This window comes from Cebus imitator, unplaced genomic scaffold (genome assembly GCF_001604975.1).
Source record: "Cebus imitator isolate Cc_AM_T3 unplaced genomic scaffold, Cebus_imitator-1.0 Scaffold83, whole genome shotgun sequence".
Classification (NCBI taxonomy): Eukaryota; Metazoa; Chordata; class Mammalia; order Primates; family Cebidae; genus Cebus; species Cebus imitator.
This window is the reverse complement of record NW_016107398.1, coordinates 92092-103233: the sequence shown is the minus strand read 5'-3', so window position 1 is coordinate 103233 and position 11142 is coordinate 92092. Positions and strand designations below refer to the sequence as shown.

General features: G+C 41.4%; 1 pseudogene; it reads left to right on the top strand.

Moving 5' to 3' along the window:
• Positions 1-9616: 9616 nt before the first annotated feature.
• Positions 9617-10562, top strand: LOC119472054 (annotated as a pseudogene).
• The last annotated feature ends 580 nt before the right edge of the window (positions 10563-11142 follow it).

Below are 11142 nucleotides of genomic sequence, written 5' to 3'. Positions count from 1 at the left end.
CCAGAAGTAACTTTGGACATGTGCAAGGAGTTACTTACTGAAACGTACATTACGGAATTAATTTTAAAAGCTTAAAAGGCAAAAACAGTCTAGATAGCCAACAGTAAGGTAACTTACTTTTTTTGTTTTGTTTTGTCTGAGACAGTCTTGTTCTGTCACTCAGGCCAGAGTGCAGCGGCGCTATCTCGGCTCACTGCAACCTTCGCCTCCTGGGTTCAAGCAATTCTCAAGCCTTAGCTACCTGAGTAGCTGAGATTACAGGTGTGCACCACCAGGCCCTTCAAATTTTTGTATTTTTAGTAGAGATGGGGTTTTGCTATGTTGGCCAGGATGGTTTTGAACTCCTGACCTCAAGCGATCCACCTGCCCTGGCCTCCCAAAGTGCTGGGATTACAGGCATGAGCCACTGCACCCAGCCCATAGTATATTTTTAAGTGAAAAGCATACTGCATTCCATTTTTAAATGGGAAAATAGCTTGAATAGACATTTCTCCAAAGAAGATATTCAAATTGCCAACAAGGACATGATAATGATGTTGAGTAGGGAATGCAGTTCAAAACTACAATGCAATACCACCTTACCACTTCACACCCACTAGAAGAGGTATTTTTAAAAAATGGAAAATAGGCCAGCATGGTGGTTCACACCTGTAATCCCAACACTTTGAGAGGCCAAGGTGGGAGGACTGCTGGACCCTGGGAGTTCAAGGCCAGTAACGTGGTGAGACCACCCCATCTCTATGAAAAATTATTTAAAATTAGCTGGGTGTGATAGCATGTACCTGTAATTCCAGCTACTCAGGAGGCTGAGGTTGGAGGAGCCCTTGAGCCAGGAAGGTCAAGACTGCAATGAACTATGATCACACCACTGCACTCCAGCCTGGGCAACAGAGACCCCATCTCCACAAAAAGGAAAATAACAAGTGTTGACAAGGATGTGGAGAAATTGGAACCCTCTTATATTGCTGGTAGGGATGTACAATGCTGCAATCACTGTGGAAAATAGTTTGGTGGTTCTTCAATAGGTTAAGCACAGAATTACCATATGACCAGCAGTTCCATTCATAGGTATATACCAAATGGGTGCTCAATTGCATATGAATATTCATAGCAGCACTATTCACAATAGCAAAGAATGGAAATCACATAAATATCCATCAGCAGATGAATGGATAAGCAAAATGTGATATATATCCATAGGATAAAATGACATATTTATTATTATACCATGCTACAACGTATATAAACCCTTATAATATTATGCTAAGTGAAAAAAGCAGACACAAAAAGCCACATATTTCATAATTTTATTTATATGAAATATCTAAAACAGACAAATCCATGGAAATGGAAAAGCATATTAGGGTTAGCAGGAGCTGGGGAAAGGAGAGAATGGGGAGTAACTGCTTAATGGTTATGGAATTTTAAAATGATAAAAATTTTATTGAACTACAGTAGGTAATGATGTTGCACAACATTGCGAATGTACTAAATGCCACACTGAATTGTGCACTTTAAGATGATAAAATGGTAAATTTTATATTATGTTAATTTTACCACAGGGGGGAAAAAAAACATCTTACAAAACAGTAGAGAGCTGGGCACGGTGGCTCACGCCCATAATCCTAGCACTTTGGGAGGCTGAAGTGGGCAAATCACCTGAGGCCAGGAGTTTAAGACCAGCCTGGCCAACACGGTGAAAACCCATCTCTACCAAAAATATAAAAATTAGGCAACATGCCTGTAATCTCAGCTACTTGGGAGACTGAGGCAGGAGAATTGCTTGAACCTGGGAGGCAAAGGTTGGAGTGAGCTGAGATCGTGCCACTGCATTTTAGCCTGGGCAACAGAGTGAGACCCTGTCTCAAAAATAAGTAAATAGTAGAAATAGTTGGTCTTGTTGTTCTAGAAGTACATGCACAGAAAAAAAAAGTGTGAAAAGATAAATATCAAATTACTCTAGTTGTCCATGGGTGGTCATTTAGGACTAATATTCTAATTCTTCTACATCAATCCTGGATTACTTGAGTCCTTTTAAAACATGCTGTAGAATAATATCTAATAAAGTAGGGGAAGTGGCCATCATATATTTGTATATTATTAAACCAAAACACTGTATTTGAACGATCCCAATTTTATTGCAAAAATACACATTCTGATTAGAAAAAAACCTACGGAAAGAATATATACCAATATGTTACGAGTGATTATGTTTCAAAGGGGTGATCATAGGTGAATTTTATTTACTTTTTAAAAAATATATTTTCAAAATTTTTCTAGTGAATATGTTACTTTTTTTGTTGTTTTGTTTTAATTTTTATATTTTCTTTTATTTGTGTGTGTGTTTAACAAGGGATCACTCAGTCATCCAGGTTCTGGAGCACAGTGGCACAATCACAGCTCACTGCAGCCTTGACCTCGGGGCTCAGGTGACTCTCCCACCTCAGTCTCTTGGGTAGCCGGGACAACAGGCATACGCCACCATGCCCAGCTAATTTTTTGTATTTTTGGTAGAGATGGGATTGCACCACGTTGCTCAGTCTGGTCTCAAACTCCTGGACTCAAGCAATCCACCCACCTCATCCTCTCTAAATGCTGGGATTATAGGCATGAGCCACTGTACCTGGCCCTATGTTACTTTCATAATCTGAGTTTTAAATATTTTTCTTTTTGTCTGTTTGTTTTTCTTGTTTTTTTGAGATGGAGTTTTGCTCTTGTTCCTCAGTGATACAATCTCAGTTTACTGCAACCTCCTCCTCCTGTGTTCAAGTGATTCTCCTGCCTCAGCTTCCCAAGTAGCTGGGATTACAGGTGCCCACCACCACGCCTAGCTAATTTTTGTTTTTTTAGTAGAGGTGAGGTTTCATCATATTGGCCAGGATGGTCTTGAACTCCTGACCTCAGGTGATCTACCCACCTCAGCCTCCCAAACTGCTGGAATTACGGGCGTGAGCCACCACACCTGGCTGAGTTTTAAATATTTTTTTAATATATTAATCTGAGTTTAAAATATTTTTTAAAAGATTCTCTTATATATATATATTGAGCTCAATATTATCAATATATTGAGCCAAAAATTCTCTTTTTTTTTTTTCTTTTGAGACAGAGTCTCTCTGTGTCTCCCAGGCTGGAGTGCAGTGGCACAATCTCCACTCACTGCAACCTCCACCTCCCAGGTTCAAGCAGTCCTCCTGTCTCAACCCCCCAAGTAGCTGGGTTTACAGGTGTGCATCATTGCACCTGGCTAATTTTTGTATTTTTAGTAAAGATGGGTTTTCACCTTGTTGGCCCGGCTGACATCGAACTCCTGACCTCAAGTGATCCATCTGCCTCAGCCTCCAAAAGTTCTGGGATTACAGGCATGAGCCACTGTGCCTAGCCCAAAAATTCTTCTTGGGGGTTAAAAGAAAACTTTAGTTGAGGTAAAGTTGAAAGAGTTTTAAAGATAAATAACTAAACTATTTAGAAATTATTAAAATGAAGGATGAAGAGTGAGGAGGAGGATGTTCAGAGAGACCACTAAACATGTGCTTAGACATGCTTTAAAAATCTGAGCTGGGCATATAGCTCACACCTGTAATCTCAACTACTTGAGAGGCTAAGGCAGGAGGATCCATCGAGGCCAGTAGTTCAAGACAAGTGTGGGCAACACAGTAAGAACTCCTCCCCCTGACAACATCTCTAAAAAATAAAGAAAACAATAAGATGCTGACCAAGTGTGGTGTTGTCCATATATAACCCCAGCTATTCAGGAGTCTGAGGAGAGAAGATCACTTGAGCCCAGCAGTTCAAGGCCAGCCTGGGCAACGTGGTGAGACTCTGCCTCTAAAGAATAAAAATAGGCCAGGCATGGTGGTTCAAAGGGCTAGGGGAAAAAAAAGTTAAAAAAAAAAAAAAAAAACTTCTTGCATAGTTGTCTAGCCAAGTCAAAGATGTTATTATTGTAGAAGAGAAGTATCTTTTGCTTTAAAGACAGAGTCTCCTTTGTCACCCAGGCTGGAGTCCAGTGGCAAAATCATAGTCCACTGCAGCCTTGATCTCCTGGCCTCAAGAGTTCCTCTTGCCTGGATCCTCCCACTTAGGCCTTCCAAGTAGCTGATTCTACAGGTGCCAAACACCATGTCTAGCTGAGGAGTATCATCTTTCAAAAATGGAAGAGAATGAGGACATCACAAAATTATAATACGAGGTACAGACAAAAAGTTGCTTTTGCAATAAAGTTGCTTTTGCAAGACACGGAGCCAGGGAGTTTAAAAATAACTCAGAAAAGGAATAAGAAAGCTGTTGTCCAAATTTGTGGCCTCTGATTTTGGCTGGCCACTGGGTTGCAGGAAAAATGAGCTGCAAGTGTGGTTTGTGTTCATGAAAAGGCCTTCAGAAGAGACCTTAGGTAATAACAGTTATGCACAATCATGTAGTATATATAATAGTAATAAAGATAATCTCATTGTTAATATCAATATTTGCATAGACCTTTGTTATGCTTAGTATTAATATATATTTGGCACTGTCCTAAGCATTTTAGTGTTTTAACTCATTTTGTCTTTGCAGTACTCCTAAGAAACAAGCACTGTTATCAGCTCTGTTTCACAGATAAGAAAAATGAAGCACAGGAAGGTTGAGTAATGTCTCAGATTTCTAATGTCACATAGCTAGTAAGTGACAGAGCCAATTTGTATGCATGTGACTTTACTCTGGAATTCATGCTGTGAACCACTATGTTATACTGCCTTTACAGCCAAAATATCCCCTCAGGCAGTAGTTCACAAAGTGTAGTCCTTTCAAGAAGTCTAGGAGGTCAAATCTAAATTTTCATAATAATACCAAGATTTTCTTTTTCTTTTTTTTTTTCTTCAGAATCTTGCTCTGTTGCTCAGGCTGGAGTGCAGTGGTGCGACCTCAGCTCACTGCAACCTCCACCTCCCAGATTCAAGTGATTCTCATAGCTCAGCCTCCCGAGCAGCTGGGAGTACAGGCATGTGCCACCACACCCAGCTAATTTTCATATATTTTTGGTAGAGACAGGATTTTTCCATGTTGGCCAGGTTGGTCTTGAGCTCCTGGTCTTAAGTGATCTGCCTGCCTTGGTCTCCCAAAGTGCTGGGATTACAAGTGTGAGCCATTGTGCCCTGCCTAATACCAAATTTATTTGTTTGTTTTGTTTTGTTTTGCCTATTTTACTTTCATTCTGAATATGCAGAGGAGTTTTCCACAGGCTACAAGGCACGTGATAACATCATCACTCTAAGAGCTAACAGAAAATGTGCTTGTATAGTCTTGTATTTTCTAGAAGTTTCTGTGGTAAACTCTTTATGGTCCTGAAACCAAAAAGTTTGAGAATCATTGCCCTAAGGTAAAGGAAACATTAGATAATCAGTACCAATTGATTGATTCTCAAGAGATAATCAATACCAATTGCCAGAATGCATCCATTCAGTCAGTCAATCTATAATTATCAAGCACTACATTCTAGGCATTGTGCTAAGTGTGGGGATTACAGTGGTGAGCAAGAGTGGTATGGTCCCTAAGCTTAGTAAACTATGTAAACTTACATAGTTTAGTAAGTCTAGGGACCATAATGTTTCTAAAACATTAGGGGGCAGATGAATCCCTTGGTAAGTTAATTAAAAATGCAAATTCTGGAGCTCCATCCCAGAGATGCTGATTCATATTTAATGGACTCGAACGCAAGAATTGTCTTTTTTTTTTTTTTTTTTTTTTTTTTTTTTATTTTACAAGATGTTTAGTTGATCCTGAAGCAAAAGAAACTACACTGAAAAACATCATTCTAGTGGTTGTTTAGCCTGAAGAGAAAACTTGGTGAAATGAAAATGATCACCATATATAAAGATCTATGGGGGAAAAAAAACAAAAAAAAAAAAACCAGATCTCAAGAGACTTCCATTAAAAAAAAAAAAAAAAAGACCTATGTGACTCCAGAGAGCAGAATAGCTACCAATAGGTAGAACCTAACCTGAAGACAGGTTTCTACCTAATATTAAGAATGGTCACACAGCTGAGGCAGTGGGTTCCCAACCAGCTGCAAGTTTTGAGTCTGTTAGAGAGCCATCCCAAAGACATTGGATGTAACATTTTTCCATATGACCTCTAAGCATAGGGAATTATAACAAGAACCAAGAGGAATTGATGAATACTGGTGACTTAAGAAATAAATCCTCAGAATCTCCAAAGTGATAAGTGGCTTTCATGTGCTAATGAGATCTGGTGGCTGGGGGCTGGACAGCCTTAGGATGGGGGCTGGATGCTGGGGAACCAACTATATGATTAGAGGGTTGGAACTTTCAGCCATTGCCTCTGCCACCACCATGAGGGGAGAAGAGCTGAAGGTTGCATTGATCACCAATGGTCAAGGAATCAATCATACCTATGTAATGAAGCCTTCATAAAAACCCAAAAGAATGGTGCTTGGAGTGCTTCAGGATTGCTGAACACTGAAGAGTGGGGTGGCCCCAAGAGACAAGTAGCTTCCATGCTCCTTTCCCCATACCTTGCTCTATGTACTTCTTCATCTGGCTGTTCATCTGTATACTTTATAATATTCTTTCTAATCAGTAAATATTAAGTAAGTGTTTCCCTGATTCTGGAAGCTGCTCTAACAAATTATCAAACCTGAAATGGAGTCAGGGGTTCAAGACCAGCCTGGCCAACATGGTGAAACTCCATCTCTACTAAAAATACAAAACTTAGCCAGGCGTAGTGGCACGCCCCTCTTGTCCCAGCTACTCAGGAGGCTGAGGCAAGAGAATCGCTTGAACCCAGGAGGCGGAGGTTGCAGTGAACTGAGATTGTACCATTGAACTCCAGCCTAGGAAACAGGAGAAAAATAGGCAGAGGACCTGAATAAACATTTCTCAAAAGAAGATTGTCAACAGGTATATGAAAATGCTCACTGGCCAGATATGGTGGCTCACACCTGTAATCCCAGAACTTTGGGAGCCTGAGGCAGGTGGATCACGAGGTCAGAAGATAGAGACCATCCTGGCTAACACAGTGAAACCCCATCTCTATTAAAAATACAAAAAATTAGCTGGGCATAGTGGCATGCACCTGTAGTCCCAGCTACTCAGGAGGCTAAGGCAGGAGAATCTCTTGGACCTGGGAGGTGGAGGTTGCAGTGAGCCAAGATTGTGCCACTGAACTTCAGGCTGGGTGACAAAGCGAGACTCCATCTCAAAAAAAAAAAAAAAAATGCTCAACATCCCTTTACTCAGTGGGGAAATGCAAATTAAAACCACAGAAATTGCTATCACCTCACACCTGTTAAAATGGCTGTTATCAAAGACAAAGGTAAGTGTTGGTGAGAATGTGAAGAGATAATAACCATTGCACACTGTTGGTGGAAATGTAAATTAATACAGCCATTATGGAGAAGAGTATGGAGGTCTGTATGAGTCCTTTCTCCCACTGCTATAAAGAACTGCCTGAGACTGGGTAATTATAAAGAAAACAGGTTTAGTTGACTCACAGTTCTGTAGGCTGTACAGGAAGCATGGCTGGGGAAGCCTCTGGAAACTTACAATCATGGTAGAAAGTGAAGGGGAAGTAAGTACGTGGGAGAAGGAGAAAGAAAGTGAAGGAGGACATGCTACACACTTTTAAACAACCAGATCTTGCAAAAACTATCACAAGAACTGCAAGGGGGAAATCCACCCCCATGATCAATCACCTCCCACCAGGCCCATCCTCCAACACTGAGGTTTACAATTCCATATGAGATTTAGTGGGGGACACAGACCCAAACCATATCAAGGTCCCTCAAAAATGTAAAAATACTATTACCATATAATCCAGCAATTCCTCTTCTGGGTATAAATTCAAAAGAATTGAAATCAGGATATCAAAGAGATATTTGTGTGCACCTGTGTTCATGGTAGTACCACTCACATGGAAGTAAACCAAGTGCTATCCATGGATTAATGGATAAACAAAATGTGGTGTATATATACAATTGAATACTACCAAGCCATTAAAAAGAAGGAAATCCTGTCATTTGAAAAACATGGATGGGCCGGGCGTGGTGGCTCACGCCTGTAATCCAAGCACTTTGGAGGCCAAGGCGGGCGGATCACCTGAGATCAGGAGCTCAAGACCAGCCTGACCAACATGTTGAAACCTCGTCTTTAAAAAAAAGAAAAGAAAAGAAAAAGAAAAACATGGATGAACCTGGAGGATATGCTGTTAAGTTAAATAAGCCAGGCACAGAAAGACAAATCTCACATGATCTCATGCATGTGGGGAATCTAAAAACATTAAACTCATGGAAGTCGAGAGTAGAATGGCGGATACCAAGGGCTAGTGCTGTGGTAGAAAGGGAGTTGGGGAGATGTTGGTCAAAGGATGCAAAATTTCAGTTAGATAGGAGAAATAAGTTCAAATATTTATCATACAGCATGGTGACTACAGTTGATAAAAATACATTGTATTCTTGAAACATTTTAAGAGTTAATTTCAAGTGTTCTCACCACAAAATGACAACTATGTGAGAAATTCCAGGTTAATTAGCTTGATTTAGCCATTCCACTATATATATAGGCTTTAAAATATCATGTTGTACAGACACAATGTTATCTGTCAATTAAAAAAAAAAAAAACACCTTTTTTTTCTATCATGGCATTGCCTCTTTTATTTGCTCTCCTTCTATGTCAGTGGGAATTAGGTCTAGTCATATATAACAGAAAACCCAAATTAAAGCAGCATATATAAAATAAGATTTGTTTTCTTCTATATGAAAGAAGTGGCCAGGCATGGTGGCTCACGCTTGTAATCCCAGCACTTTGGGAGGCCGAGGTGGGCGGATCACCAGGTCAAGAGATCGAGACCATCCTGGCCAACACGGTGAACCCCGTCTCTACTAAAAATACAAAAAAATTAGCTGGGCGTGGTGGTGCGCCCCCGTAGTCCCAGCTACAGGCAGGAGAATTGCTTGAACCTGGGAGGCGGAGGTTGCAGTGAGCTGAGGTTGCGCCACTGCACTCCAGCCTGGCGCCTGGTGACAGAGTGAGACTCTGTCTCAAAAAAAAAAAAGTCCAGAAGTAGATATAGTTCCATATAGTCACTAGGGACCCATGCTCCTTCTGTCTTCCTCCTCTGCTGTTCTTAGGGCAAAACTTCCATCCTCAAGGTCACTCATGACCCAGCATGGCAATTCTAACTGCAGTCTTCATTTTATCTTAGTTCCAGAGAGGAAAAAGGAGAAAGTAGGGGGCAGAGAGTGCCAAAGGAAATAAATCCCCAGCTTTTTTCCACACAACTGCCCTAAAAATATTTTTATTAATTACCTTCATTTCCCTGTATTTCACATTAAATGTTCTGTTCTCATCTGAACTCTCAGCGACATGTGATATACTTGACCTCACCACACTATTTGAAAGAATGCTTTCATCTGGTATCAGAGACTTCTGGTTTCTTCGTACTTCATTGGCGACTTCTTCTTAGTCTTCTTTGTTGGAACTTCCTTGTCTTCCAATTTAAATATCAGTTGCCTCTGGCTTCATTTCTTGCTCCTCTCTTTTATATACACTATTTCCCTAATGATTTCATCCAGGCCCACGATGTTGAATACTTACGTTGCTGCCTTTCCTTGCTACCTGCCGAGGGCTCCATATGGCATTGTTCTGAATTGATCTTTTCTTTCAGATTCCCGTCACAACATAAAGGGGAAACTTTCACAATGTCCAGAGCCCTTGTTGTCCTACAAATGAAGGAGAAGGATGTCCTTAAGTTCCTGGCAGGCAGCAGAAACCCATTTAGGTGGCACCAACCTTGACTTCCAGATGGAACAGTATGTCTATAAAAGGCAGAGTGATGGCATCTACATCATAAATCTGAAGAGGACCTGGGAGAAGCTTATCCTGGCAGCTTGTGCCATTGAAAACCCTGCTGATGTCAGTGTTATATCCTCCAGGAATACTGGCCAGAGGGCCTTGCTGAAGTTTGCTGCTGCCACTGGAGCCCCTCCAATTGCTGGCCACTTCACTCCTGGAACCTTCACCAACCAGATCCAGGCAGCCTTCCAGGAGCCACGGCTGACCCAAGGGCTGACGACCAGCCTCTCATAAGAGGCATCTTATGTTAACCTACCTACCATTGCAACACAGATTCTCCTCTGTGCTATGTGGACATTGCCATCCCATGCAACAAGGGAGCTCACTCAGTGGGTTTGATGTGGTGGATGCTGGCTCGGGAAGTTTTGCACATGCGTGGCACCATTTCTTGTGAACACCCATGGGAGGTCATGCCTGATCTCTACTTCTGCAAAAATCCTGAAGAGATTGAAAAAGAAGATCAGGCTGCTGCTGAAAAGGCTGTGACCAAGGAGGAATTTCAGGGCGAACGGACTGCTCTAGTTCCTGAGTTCACTGCTACTCAGCCAGAGGTTGCCGACTGGTCTGAAGGCATGCAGGTGCCCTCTGTGCCTATCCAGCAGTTCCCTACTGAAGACTGGAGTGCCTAGCCTGCCACGGAAGACTGGTCCGCAGCTTCCACTGCTCAGGCCACTGAATGGGTAGGAGCAACCACTGAATGGTCTTAAGCTGTTCTTTCGTGGGCCCTTAAGAAACATGGAAATAAGATTGATGGAAAATAAACATCGAGTTTCTAAAAAAAGAAAAAAAATACTTATGTTGCTGATTTTATAAGTCTGCAGGTCCAGACTTCTGCACTGAACTCCAGACATATATGACATCTCTACTTGGGTATCTTATAGGAGTCTCCAGAAACATAACATGACCAAAACAGAACTTTTTTTTTTTTGACATGGAGTCTCACTCTGTCACCCAGGCTGGAGTACAGTGGCATGATCTCAGCTCACTGCAACCTCTGCCTCCCAGGTTCAAGCGATTCTCCCGTCTCAGCTTCCTGAGTAGCTGGGATTACTGCTGCACCACCATGCCCAGCTAATTTTTGTGTTTTTAGTAGAGATGGGATTTTACCATGTTGGCCAGGCTGGTCTTGAACTCCTGACCTCAGGTGATCCACCCGCCTTGACCTTCCAAATTGTTAGGATTACTGGCATGAGCCACCACACCCACCCCAAAAACAGAACTTACATTTCTATCCTAAAAATAAAAATAAAAAATTCCATTTTATTTTTTCCCATCTCAGTAAATGACCCACGATTC